An 11,688-nucleotide genomic window follows, 5' to 3' on the forward strand; every position below is an offset into this window, starting at 1 on the left:
AGCATTTCTCACTGCTGCCTCTGCTCCTCTACATGGGAAGAAACATGTAAGCTCCGTAATAGCTTTAAAACTGACTGAAGAACATTGTCTTGTGTGTGTGTGTGTGTGTGTGTGTGTGTGTGTGTGTGTGTTTCTCCCTCTCCTGTGTTGGTAAGAACTTGTTCTTATTTTGGACTTGGAAGAATTTTATATGCTAATGTGGAGAAACTTCAGAACACAATGCCTTACTGCTGTGCCGGCCGCGGTGGCCATGCGGTTCTAGGCGCTGTAGTCCGGAACCGCGTGACTGCTACGGTCGCAGGTTCGAATCCTGCCTCGGGCATGTCCTTAGGTTAGTTAGGTTTAAGTAGTTCTAAGTTCTAGGGGACTGATGACCTCAGATGTTAAGTCCCATAGTGCTCAGAGCCATTTGAACCATTTTTGAACCTTACTGCTGTAAGTTTATCCAAAAGAGGATGAAGTGGTGTTTGACAGTATAAGTGTAATATTTTGTGTAACTGTATAATATGTGCCAGAAACAAAAGTGCTGTATTACATCTGGTTACAGTCAGTATTAAGAGTGTATAACCAGGTGTTCTAGGTTAGTGCAAGTTTATCATAGTACCTGAAAATTATCTAGAACCTCTAGTACAAGGAATTACAAAAGGGTAATGCGCTCTCTCTCTCTCTCTCTCTCTCTCTCACACACACACACACACACACACACACACACACACACAATTGTCTTCTTTTGTCATATGTTCAGCACTACTTGCTATTACTTCAGTTTAGGTAACATCGTCGTGGTTTTTAAAATAAATTTACCTGACTTAAGGCTTAGATTTCATATTATTGCAGGAGGATAGGTTGCTACTTACCATACGGAGAAGGCGCTGAGTCAAAGACCAGTGCAATGAAAAAAAATTGCTACACATTTCAGCTTCTGGCCACAAAGCCTTCTGAAATAGAAGAAACACACATGATCACTATCTCTGCTTGCTGTGGCCAGTAAAGTTAGCTTTCTACATATCTATTCATGAACAATATTTATACGAGAGATGTTTTCCGTGGATTGTTCCCTTTGTTGTTGACAGACAGAGGCCTTGTTGTTTCCTTGACTCTCCCTGCTGCAGATTTCTAGGCCTTTGGTATGGAGTGGAGAGATCTAGGATTCAACTAGGTAAGTCAGGGGCACATGAACACAAGCAGCAACTACTCTGGCGGCAGAATAAATTTTGAGTGCTCGTTGATATTCTTAGGCTTGACAATAGTTAGAGGTTCTTTGAATGTGTACCAGTCAATCTGCAGAGAATGAAATCTTACCACAGTGGAAAGACACTTTTAATGTCAAGATTGTAACAATAAATGGCTGAAGCATTTGTTACTAAGTCCATGGGTGTACTTCTCTGTATGGATCCCAAAGTAGAAAGCTTTAAAATATTTGAGATATGGAATGTATATTGAAAAGACAGGTTAGATGTCAAGAAGAGTTTTCAACAGTCTTTATTGTAATCTACAAAATATTACACAAAGTGAAGTCAACAGATTCTCACTGCGAAGGTTTGTAGATGTGAGTAACCACCTTCAGTGAAAAACGATAAATCATAACAATTTTTACTGTCCACCCAATTCCAATGTAACAGTTCTAAATTCATTCAAAGAACACCTTTGCTCAGTAACAGAAGTAGTCACTTGAATCAGCAGTTGTCTTGTGACAGCCAGAGCGAGAGCACCAGCAGCAGCGAGTACTGTTTGTATAAAGCGTTTATTTTGCATTTTGTTTACGACCTTCCACTAAGGAAGGGATTCTATTTGTGTTTATCTGCTCTGCATAGAAACTAACAGTTCTTGATCGTTACGAGAGAAATTTATTTTGTACTTATTTGCTGCGCTTAGCTTTTAAATAGTTTTTCTGGGAAAATCTAGCGTAGTTTTCGCGTCTCGTATTTCAGTGAGTGTTTCTTGATTATCAGAGTAGCTCGTCAGAAGATTATCTTGGGAATTTGTCACCGTATAGAGTAGGGTAAACATAGTCATGTGTAGGGACTGTGGTTGTTGTGAGCGGACGCAAGGAGAATTGGCCACTCTTCGGGGGCAGGTGGAGGCTTTGTCTGTTAGGCTCATCGAGCTCGAGGCGCAGGCGTCGGCTCGTAGTGGCGTTTGGGCAACTGTGGTGAGACCTATGCCTACTTCGGTGGCCTTGGAATCACATGGAACCCCCGATGTCGCTGTGTCTTCCGGCAGTGAGCATCTTACCGGTCAGCCATCACTCCAGGGTGAATGGCGGACAGTGGTGGGCTCGCGCGTGCCTGGCCGAAAGGCGAAGGTGGGATCTGGCCGCGTGGCAGCTGCCTTACCCCTTTCCAACAGGTACGGGGTGCTTCCTAGTGGTGATGACATCGTTTCCGAGCCACCACAGGATGCCTCGCCTGTTGGGCCAGTGGCCGATTCTCCGGCAAGGTCCCGACAGTCACAGAGGGCGGGCCTATTAGTTATAGGGAGCTCCAACGTTAGGCGGGTTATGGAGCCCCTCAGGAAAATAGCGGGTAGGTCGGGGAAGAATGCCAGTGTGCACTCGGTGTGCTTGCCGGGGGGTCTCGTCCGTAATGTGGAGGAGGCCCTTCCGGCAGCTATTGAACGCACTGGGTGTGACCGGCTGCAGATAGTAGCACATGTCGGAACGAATGACGCCTGCCGCTTGGGTTCTGAGGCCATCCTTGGTTCCTTCCGGCGGCTGGCTGATTTGGTGAAGACAACCAGCATCGCACGCGGAGTGCAAGCTGAGCTTAATATCTGCAGCATAGTGCCCAGAGTCGATCGCGGTCCTCTGGTTTGGAGCCGTGTGGAGGGTCTAAACCAGAGGCTCAGACGACTCTGCGACTATAATGGTTGCAAATTCATCGACCTCCGTTATTGGGTGGAGAACTGTAGGGCCCCCTAGACAGGTCAGGCGTGCACTACACACCGGAAGCAGCTACTAGGGTAGCAGAGTACGTGTGGCGTGCACACGGGGGTTTTTTAGGTTAGAGGGACCCCCCCTTGGGCGAAACGATAAAATACCTGACGGCTTACCAGAGAGAACATCAGCATCGTTGATAAAGAACGTCCGTCCTCAGAGACTAAAAACAGGAAAAGTTAACGTAATATTGGTAAACTGCAGGAGTATCCAGGGCAAGGTTCCTGAATTAGTATCGCTTATTGAAGGAAATAGTGCGCATATAGTATTAGGAACGGAAAGTTGGTTAAAACCGGAAGTGAACAGCAACGAAATCCTAGACACAGAATGGAATATATACCGCAAGGATAGGATAAACGCCAATGGTGGAGGAGTATTTATAGCAGTAAAGAATTCAATAATATCCAGTGAAGTTATTAGCGAATGCGAATGTGAAATAATCTGGGTTAAGTTAAATATCAAAGGTGGGTCAGATATGATAGTCGGATGCTTCTATAGACCACCTGCATCAGCAACCGTAGTAGTTGAGCGCCTCAGAGAGAACCTGCGGAACGTCGTGAAGAAGTTTCGTGATCATACTATTGTAATAGGGGGAGACTTCAATCTACCAGGTATAGAATGGGATAGTCACACAATCAGAACTGGAGCCAGGGACAGAGACTCTTGTGACATTATCCTGACTGCCTTGTCCGAGAATTACTTCGAGCAGATAGTTAGAGAACCAACTCGTGAAGCTAACGTTTTAGACCTCATAGCAACAAATAGACCGGAACTTTTAGACTCCGTGAATGTAGAAGAGGGTATCAGTGATCATAAGTCAGTGGTTGCATCAATGACTACAAGTGTAATAAGAAATGCCAAGAAAGGAAGGAAAATATATTTGCTTAACAAGAGTGATAGGGCACAAATCGCAGAATATCTGAGTGACCACCATCAAACGTTCATTTCTGAGGAAGAGGATGTGGAACAAAAATGGAAAAAATTCAGAAACATCGTCCAGTACGCCTTAGATAAGTTCGTACCGACTAAGGTCCAAAGCGAGGGGAAAGATCCACCGTGGTATAACAATCATGTACGAAAGGTACTATGGAAACAAAGAAAGCTTCATCATAGGTTTAAGAGTAGTCGAATCATAGCTGATAAGGAAAAGCTGAACGAAGCGAAAAAGAGAGCAATGAGAGAAGCATTCAACGAATTCGAACATAAAACATTGGCAAACAATCTAAACAAGAACCCTAAAAAGTTTTGGTCATATGTAAAATCGGTAAGCGGATCTAAATCCCCTATTCAGTCACTCGTTGACCACGATGGCACCGAAACAGAGGACAACCGAAGAAAGGCAGAAATACTGAATTCAGTGTTCCGAAACTGTTTCACTGCGGAAAATCGTAACACGGTCCCTGACTTCAGCCGTCGCACGGACGCCAAAATGGAAAATATTGAAATAAACGATATCGGAATTGAAAAACAACTGCTATCACTTAGTAGCGGAAAAGCATCCGGACCAGACGAGATACCCGTAAGATTCTACAGTGATTATGCTAAAGAACTTGCCCCCTTTCTATCAGCAATTTATCGTAGATCTCTGGAAGAACGTAAAGTACCTAGCGACTGGAAGAAAGCGCAGGTCGTTCCCATTTTCAAGAAGGGTCATAAATCAGATGCGAATAATTATAGGCCTATTTCGCTTACGTCAATCTGTTGTAGAATAATGGAACATGTTTTATGTTCTCGTATTATGACGTTCTTAGATAATACAAATCTCCTTCATCATAACCAACATGGATTCCGCAAACAGAGATCATGTGAAACTCAGCTCGCCCTATTTGTCCAAGAAATTCACAGTGCCGTAGACACTGGCGAGCAGATTGATGCCGTATTCCTGGACTTCAGGAAGGCATTTGATACGGTTCCGCACTTACGTTTAGTGAAAAAAATACGAGCTTACGGAATATCGGACCAGGTTTGTGATTGGATTCAGGATTTCCTAGAAGAAAGAACACAACATGTCATTCTTAACGGTTCAAAATCTGCAGATGTAGAGGTAATTTCGGGAGTACCGCAAGGAAGCGTGATAGGACCTTTATTGTTTACAATATACATAAATGACTTAGTTGACAACATCGGTAGCTCCGTGAGGCTATTTGCAGATGACACGGTTGTCTACAAGAAAGTAGCAACATCAGAAGACTCGTACGTACTCCAGGAAGACCTGCAGAGGATTAATGAATGGTGCGACAGCTGGCAGCTTTCCCTAAACGTAGATAAATGTAATATAATGTGCATACATAGGGGCAGAAATCCATTCCAGTACAATTATGCCATAGGTGGTAAATCATTGGAAGCGGTAACGACTGTAAAATACTTAGGAGTTACTATCCGGAGTGATCTGAAGTGGAATGATCACATAAAACAAATAGTGGGAAAAGCAGGCGCCAGGTTGAGATTCATAGGAAGAATTCTAAGAAAATGTGACTCATCGACGAAAGAAGTAGCTTACAAAACGCTTGTTCGTCCAATTCTTGAGTATTGCTCATCAGTATGGGACCCTTACCAGGTTGGATTAATAGAAGAGGTAGACATGATCCAGCGAAAAGCAGCGCGATTCGTCATGGGGACATTTAGTCAGCACGAGAGCGTTACGGAGATGCTGAACAAGCTCCAGTGGCGGACACTTCAAGAAAGGCGTTACGCAATACGGAGAGGTTTATTATCGAAATTACGAGAGAGCACATTCCGGGAAGAGATGTGCAACATATTACTACCGCCCACATATTTCTCGCGTAATGATCACAACGAAAAGATCCGAGAAATTAGAGCAAATACGGAGACTTACAAGCAGTCGTTCTTCCCACGCACAATTCGTGAATGGAACAGGGAAGGGGGGATCAGATAGTGGTACAATAAGTACCCTCCGCCACACACCGTAAGGTGGCTCGCGGAGTATAGATGTAGATGTAGATATTGTGTTCATGCAGTATTAGAGGCAGTTTTAATGTACAAAGTATAGAGGGCAGTATCTATGGATTTGTTGCAGATGATATGGTCATTCAGTCTGTAGTAGTAGCTTTGAATAAATTTTCCAGAACTGTCTTATGCAAATAGTGTGATAAGCCACATTTAGCAGAAATAGGGAGACCTTTTAGCTACAAGTACACTTGACCTGCTACTGTAGGTATAAAGAAAGGATTAGCACTCATGATATCATAGACATGATGGTTGCTAATGTTAATAAATCCATCAAGGTGATTTAGTTTTTATGCTGGAGAAGATAAGCAGTAGTTTGCATCCTACTTCCACAGTAAATGGATGTCACAGTTCAAATGTGATGGATGTAAAGAAATTGTGGGCAAGTTTAAATTATTTGAACATTGTGCTCTGGAGAAATATATGATTCACTGGATTAAAGACAGAAAATATATACCATGATTTAATAACAAAATTCAGCAAATGCTGAGAAAATAGATTGTTGCATTCATGGGTCAAAACAGAATGTTTAAATGTTGACAGCCAACAGTATAAACATTTTTGCAGTTACACCAAGATGAATGCATGAAGCAAGTGCTTCCACAGTCATACTTTAGTGAAAGGTAGTGCCGAGAAGCCTAGAAATTTTTGATCCTATGTAAAATCACTGAGCAGGTCAAAGGGATCTATTCAGTTCTTTGTAGACTAATCTGGGTGGCAATATCACACAGCAAAAGGAAAGCTGACATTTTAAAGTTCACATTTAAAAAATCATCCATGCAGGATTGCCCTTTCTCCAATAACTGGGGAAACTCCCTGTGGAGGACATGGAAGTACCCATATCTGGCATTGAAAACCAGCTGAAAGAGTGGGAAATATGTTGAGGAATCCCAGTTTGATTTTACACAGAGTATTGCTTGGCATTTGTGCCAGATTTGGCTTGCTTTTATTGTGAATCTCTCACCCAGCAGAAGGTCCCAAACAACTGGAAAAAAGCGCAGATGACTCCAGTAGCTAAGAAGGGTAAAAAAGAACTGGACCCTAAAAATTACAGGCCGACCGCCTTAACATCAATTTCCTGTAGAATTCTTGAGCATAACTCTTACTCAAGTATAGGGTGTACATAAAGTGTGGGAACACTTTCAATTATTTATTGCACAAGAACCAAACATTCTACAGATATTACACACACGTAATTTTGAAGAGAAACCCTGGAAGTTTTTTCACGTGTACCACCACAGCGTGGATTGGTAATTTGCCATAGTCAACGCTTGCCACAAACATGGCGAGTTCAGGTGTGAAGCAAGCTGGTAATTTGCCATAGTGAGCACTAGTTGCAAACCTGGTGAGTTCAGGTGCGGAGCGAGCTTTCTGTGTGTTGGAGTTCGACAAAAAAGTGTGCTACAGTTGTTCAACATACGTTTAGAACCAAGTATGGTAAGAAGCCACCAACAAGGAAGGCCATTTACCACTGGTACAAAAAATTCCTTATGACTTTTTGTTTATGCCCAGAAGTGGATGTCCCAGTGTGATTGAAGTGAATGGGGTTCGCATATGAGATATATTCATAAGGAGTCCAAAGAAATTGGTACATCATGCATCCCGTGAACTTGAAATGGCTCCGATGACTGTGTGGAAAGTCCTGCAACAGAAACTCAATAACAAAAAAGATAAATGTTTTGAGTTTTGTTCGCAGTTGCAGCAATTGAATGAGGATGGGGATGGCATTGTTGATCACTTAATTTTTAATGACAAAGCTACTTTCACACTAATGGGAAAGTGAACAGGCTTAATTGTTGAATCTGGGGTACAAAGCATCCACACAAATGCATCAGATTTGAGTGCGATTCCCCAAAGGTAAATATTTTTTGTACCTTGTTGTGTCGAAATCTGTACGGACCATTTTTCTTCACAGAGAGCACTGCCACTGGATATTCCTACTTGGAACATGTTGCAGTTATGGCTGATGCCTCAAATTCAATTGGACTCTCCTTTCATCCTTCAGCAGAATGGGGCTCCACCCCATTTTCGTTGTGATGTTCGTTGGTACCTGAACATGGAGCTGCCGCATCAGTGGATCGGCTGCGCTACAGAAGGGGACAGCTGTTTCATAACATGGCCTTCGAGATCACCAGATCTCACTCCGCGTAACTCTTTCTGTAGGGACACATTAAAGATCTGGTATATGTACTGCCTCTACCACGTGATGTAGCAGAGCTCTGGGAAAGAATATGGGAAGCAACTGCCACAGTCGACGATGCCATGCTGGGACGAGTATGGCAAGAATTGAATTACCATATTGATGTCTGCTGGGTCACTCACGGTTCGCATGTAAAATGTTTGTAAGAAAAAAACTAAAACTTTCAGAGTTTCGCTTATGTATGCAATATGTATGATGTCTGTACAGTGTTTAGTTCTTGTGCAATAAAAAATTGAAAGTGTTCCCGAACTTTATGTACACCCTGTCTAATTAATTTCCTTGGGGGGGGGGGGGGTGAAGTGTGTATCAACAAATAAATACAGATATACAAAACATCACTCATGCACAACTCAACTTGCTCTTCTTGCAAGATATCCTGCGAACTACAGATGAAGGGCAACAGGCAGATTGCATCTGACCGTATCCCACTGCAAACTGTTAATGAAAATCAAAGTGTACAAAATTTTCTCAGATATAAGAGTAGTCCGAAAAGTTCAACTAATAGAATTCATCTTGGGTATTAACTGCTTCACCAGTATTTGGTCCTTCATTACTGTACCCAACTGGTTTGGGGCGCTAAAAGCCACATCTTCAGGTGAAATGTGATTAAAACATTAGAGTGGAAAAACTCTGAATCTTTTTTCCCAACATTCGTTGCCTGTTAAAACAAAACACTGCTAAAAGGCAGTATGTTATGGATTAAAAACTGCCAGATTCCAAAATGAGGCACTGAGAGCACAAGCGGACTAACCCACACTTTTTGTGAATTTGAGGTATTGACATGTTGTGATAACAGTATACGAGTATTATGCAATGCATGTTGATCTGTTTGTTTATCTGAAGGTTTGTCTAATGTAGCAACGTAAACATTGCTGTTGCACTCAACCGCCGATAGATACCGTTGAGAGCAGGAGTGGACTATGCGTTATAGTCCATTTGTGCTCTATGCTCTCCGTCCACTGCCATTGCGCGTGACGCCGGCGAACGAAAGACTTGTGTATTTAGTGTGGAACAACGTATTGGACCAGTGACCACGTGGACGTGTATTTCAGTTGATCAGCATGGCAGCCCCTGCGAAAAGCGTGGAGGAGCAATTGGAAGGTTAGTTTTTATTGTGTTCCATTCCTTTTTTGCGGATAACATTGTCGATTGTACACTAACGCGTTCATATGCAAACACGTCTAGATGTACCGTATCTCGAATGGTGACTTTGTTCAGAAAATGCAGGTTGTTTTCCATACGAAAACAGAATGACATACAAACAATACTTTATGTATTGCTATTTTGTGTAATCAAGTAACGATCACTTGTAATGTTATGTGTACAACAATGTTTTACCGCCCGCCGAGTTGTGTTGAGCAATTGCTTCGCCTGTGGATACCAATGCACACGTTGACCATTACTGTAGTGTAGTTAATATTACATTGAGGGATGGATATTGTTATTACAGAGATGTTTGCGTCCGATGGGGAAGTGCCGGGAGACGCGAGAGCGAGCACGGCTGCAGCAACAACTGTTCCAGAGGACGTGCCAGAGACGAACGACGATGCCGTGGTACGGAGCCGAGGAAAGAAGCGCCTTAGAAACGAAGATAAATGGCTTCGTAACGTTAGGAAAGAACGGAGAGCTCTAGGTCAAGAGTATGTAAACCGTAAGGGTAACCTTGTACCTCGAAAGGAATTGCGGAAAATCAGCGAGTGTACGTGCCGGTATGAGTGCCACAAACACATCAACGAAGAACAGCAGGAACAAGTGTTCAATGAGTTTTATAATTTAGGCAGCCACGATCTGCAGTCGGCTTTCCTGTTTACCATGATTAAAGTCGTTGATAAAGCACGGTCTTATGTAGGTCAGCAACATTCACGTAGGGAGAAGACGAGATTGTATTACTTGCTCAATTCAAATGGGTCTGAAACGAGGGTGTGCAAAAGATTCTTTCAGAATACTTTAGCCGTATCTGCTGGAAGAATCGATAGGGTACTCAAGAATAAAGGGGAAAAAGCCACCCCTCCTCGTGATGGTAGAGGTAAAGGTGAATCTGGTAATAAAACACCTCGCCACAAAGTTGATGTAGTAAAACGTTTCATAGAAAAATTCCCGGCGTATGAAAGCCATTATGCGTATCATAAAAATAACGGTAGAAAGTATTTAGGACCAGATTTAAATTTATCAGTCATGTATTCACTGTACTGTGCAGAGGAGCAAATGCCCGTTTCTCATTTTATTTTCCGCAAAATTTTTTACGAACACTTCAATTTGTCATTTCATCCACCAGTGTCCGACTCTTGTCGAACATGTGATGTTTTGCAGGTAAAAATAACAGCTGCCGATAATGATAAGGAGAGGACGGAGTTAATTGCAGAACGTGAATTCCATCAGCAAAAAGCTGAGTATGCACGGGCAGGTTTACATAGTGATACATTGCTTAGCAAATCAGATGGTAACGTTACAGTGATAACATTTGATTTGATGAAAACTTTGCCTACACCGATCATCTCAACTGGAGTTTGCTATTACAAACGTCAGTTGTGGACATATTGCTTTGGCATCCACAATATGCACAATGATGATGTATACATGTTTCTGTGGCATGAATCCATTGCGTCGAGAGGGCCACAAGAAATTGGTTCTTGTTTGCTGTACTTCATACGCAATTTTGTCAGGACTGAAAAACTAATTATGTACTCTGATCAGTGCGGAGGCCAGAACAGAAACATAAAGGTTGCTGTACTGTGCCAATACATTGTCAACAGCTCAGAGTTCTCTGTGAAGGAAATAGACCATAAATTTTTAGTTAGCGGACACTCGTACCTGCCCTGTGATCAGGATTTTGGCTTAGTTCAGAAACGAAAAAAGTATTTTCCTAATATTTACCGTCCTAAACACTGGAATGATGTGGTAGTGAGTGCCAGAAAAAGGAATCCATTCAAGGTAATTAATATGAATGCGGAATGTTTCTTTTCAACAAAACAACTCGAAAGAAACATCACGAATCGAAAAATGTCTTCTGGCAATTGTAAAGTACAATGGTTGAACATACAGTGGCTGCGGTATGAAGCAACCAACAGATTCAAAATATTGTATAAATACTCGAACCAAAACCAAGAGCCATTTCAGGAAATTGATGTGGCCAAACGAACATCCACATGCATCAGCAATCTCGAACTGCTTTATCCTAATGGAAATGTAATTACAGAGGCAAAAAAGAAGGATCTGCTAAGTTTGCTTCCGTATGTACCTCCACTTCATCATGATTTCTACAAAACTTTACAAACGTCATCAAATGCTGTAGAAACATTGCCTGTGGATGATTTTGAAATGTAACACAATGCGTAACATTACAGAAAACAATGTAAAATGTTACATGTAATGTGTACAATGTATACTAGTAATGAATACTATTGTCACATGCATCAGCGTACTAACGGACCTGTCATTGAGAATGTTCAACTACTTGGAGCGAAAATGGACTAAGCCACAACAAAACTGCTAATATTCTACTATATAGTACTTTTGTAATTTATCTATGTCAAAATATTGTTCAATAAAACCACAGTTACATCATATGCATGTTACAAGGCTGCAA

This window comes from Schistocerca nitens, chromosome 2 (assembly GCF_023898315.1).
Source record: "Schistocerca nitens isolate TAMUIC-IGC-003100 chromosome 2, iqSchNite1.1, whole genome shotgun sequence".
Lineage (NCBI taxonomy): Eukaryota > Metazoa > Arthropoda > Insecta > Orthoptera > Acrididae > Schistocerca > Schistocerca nitens.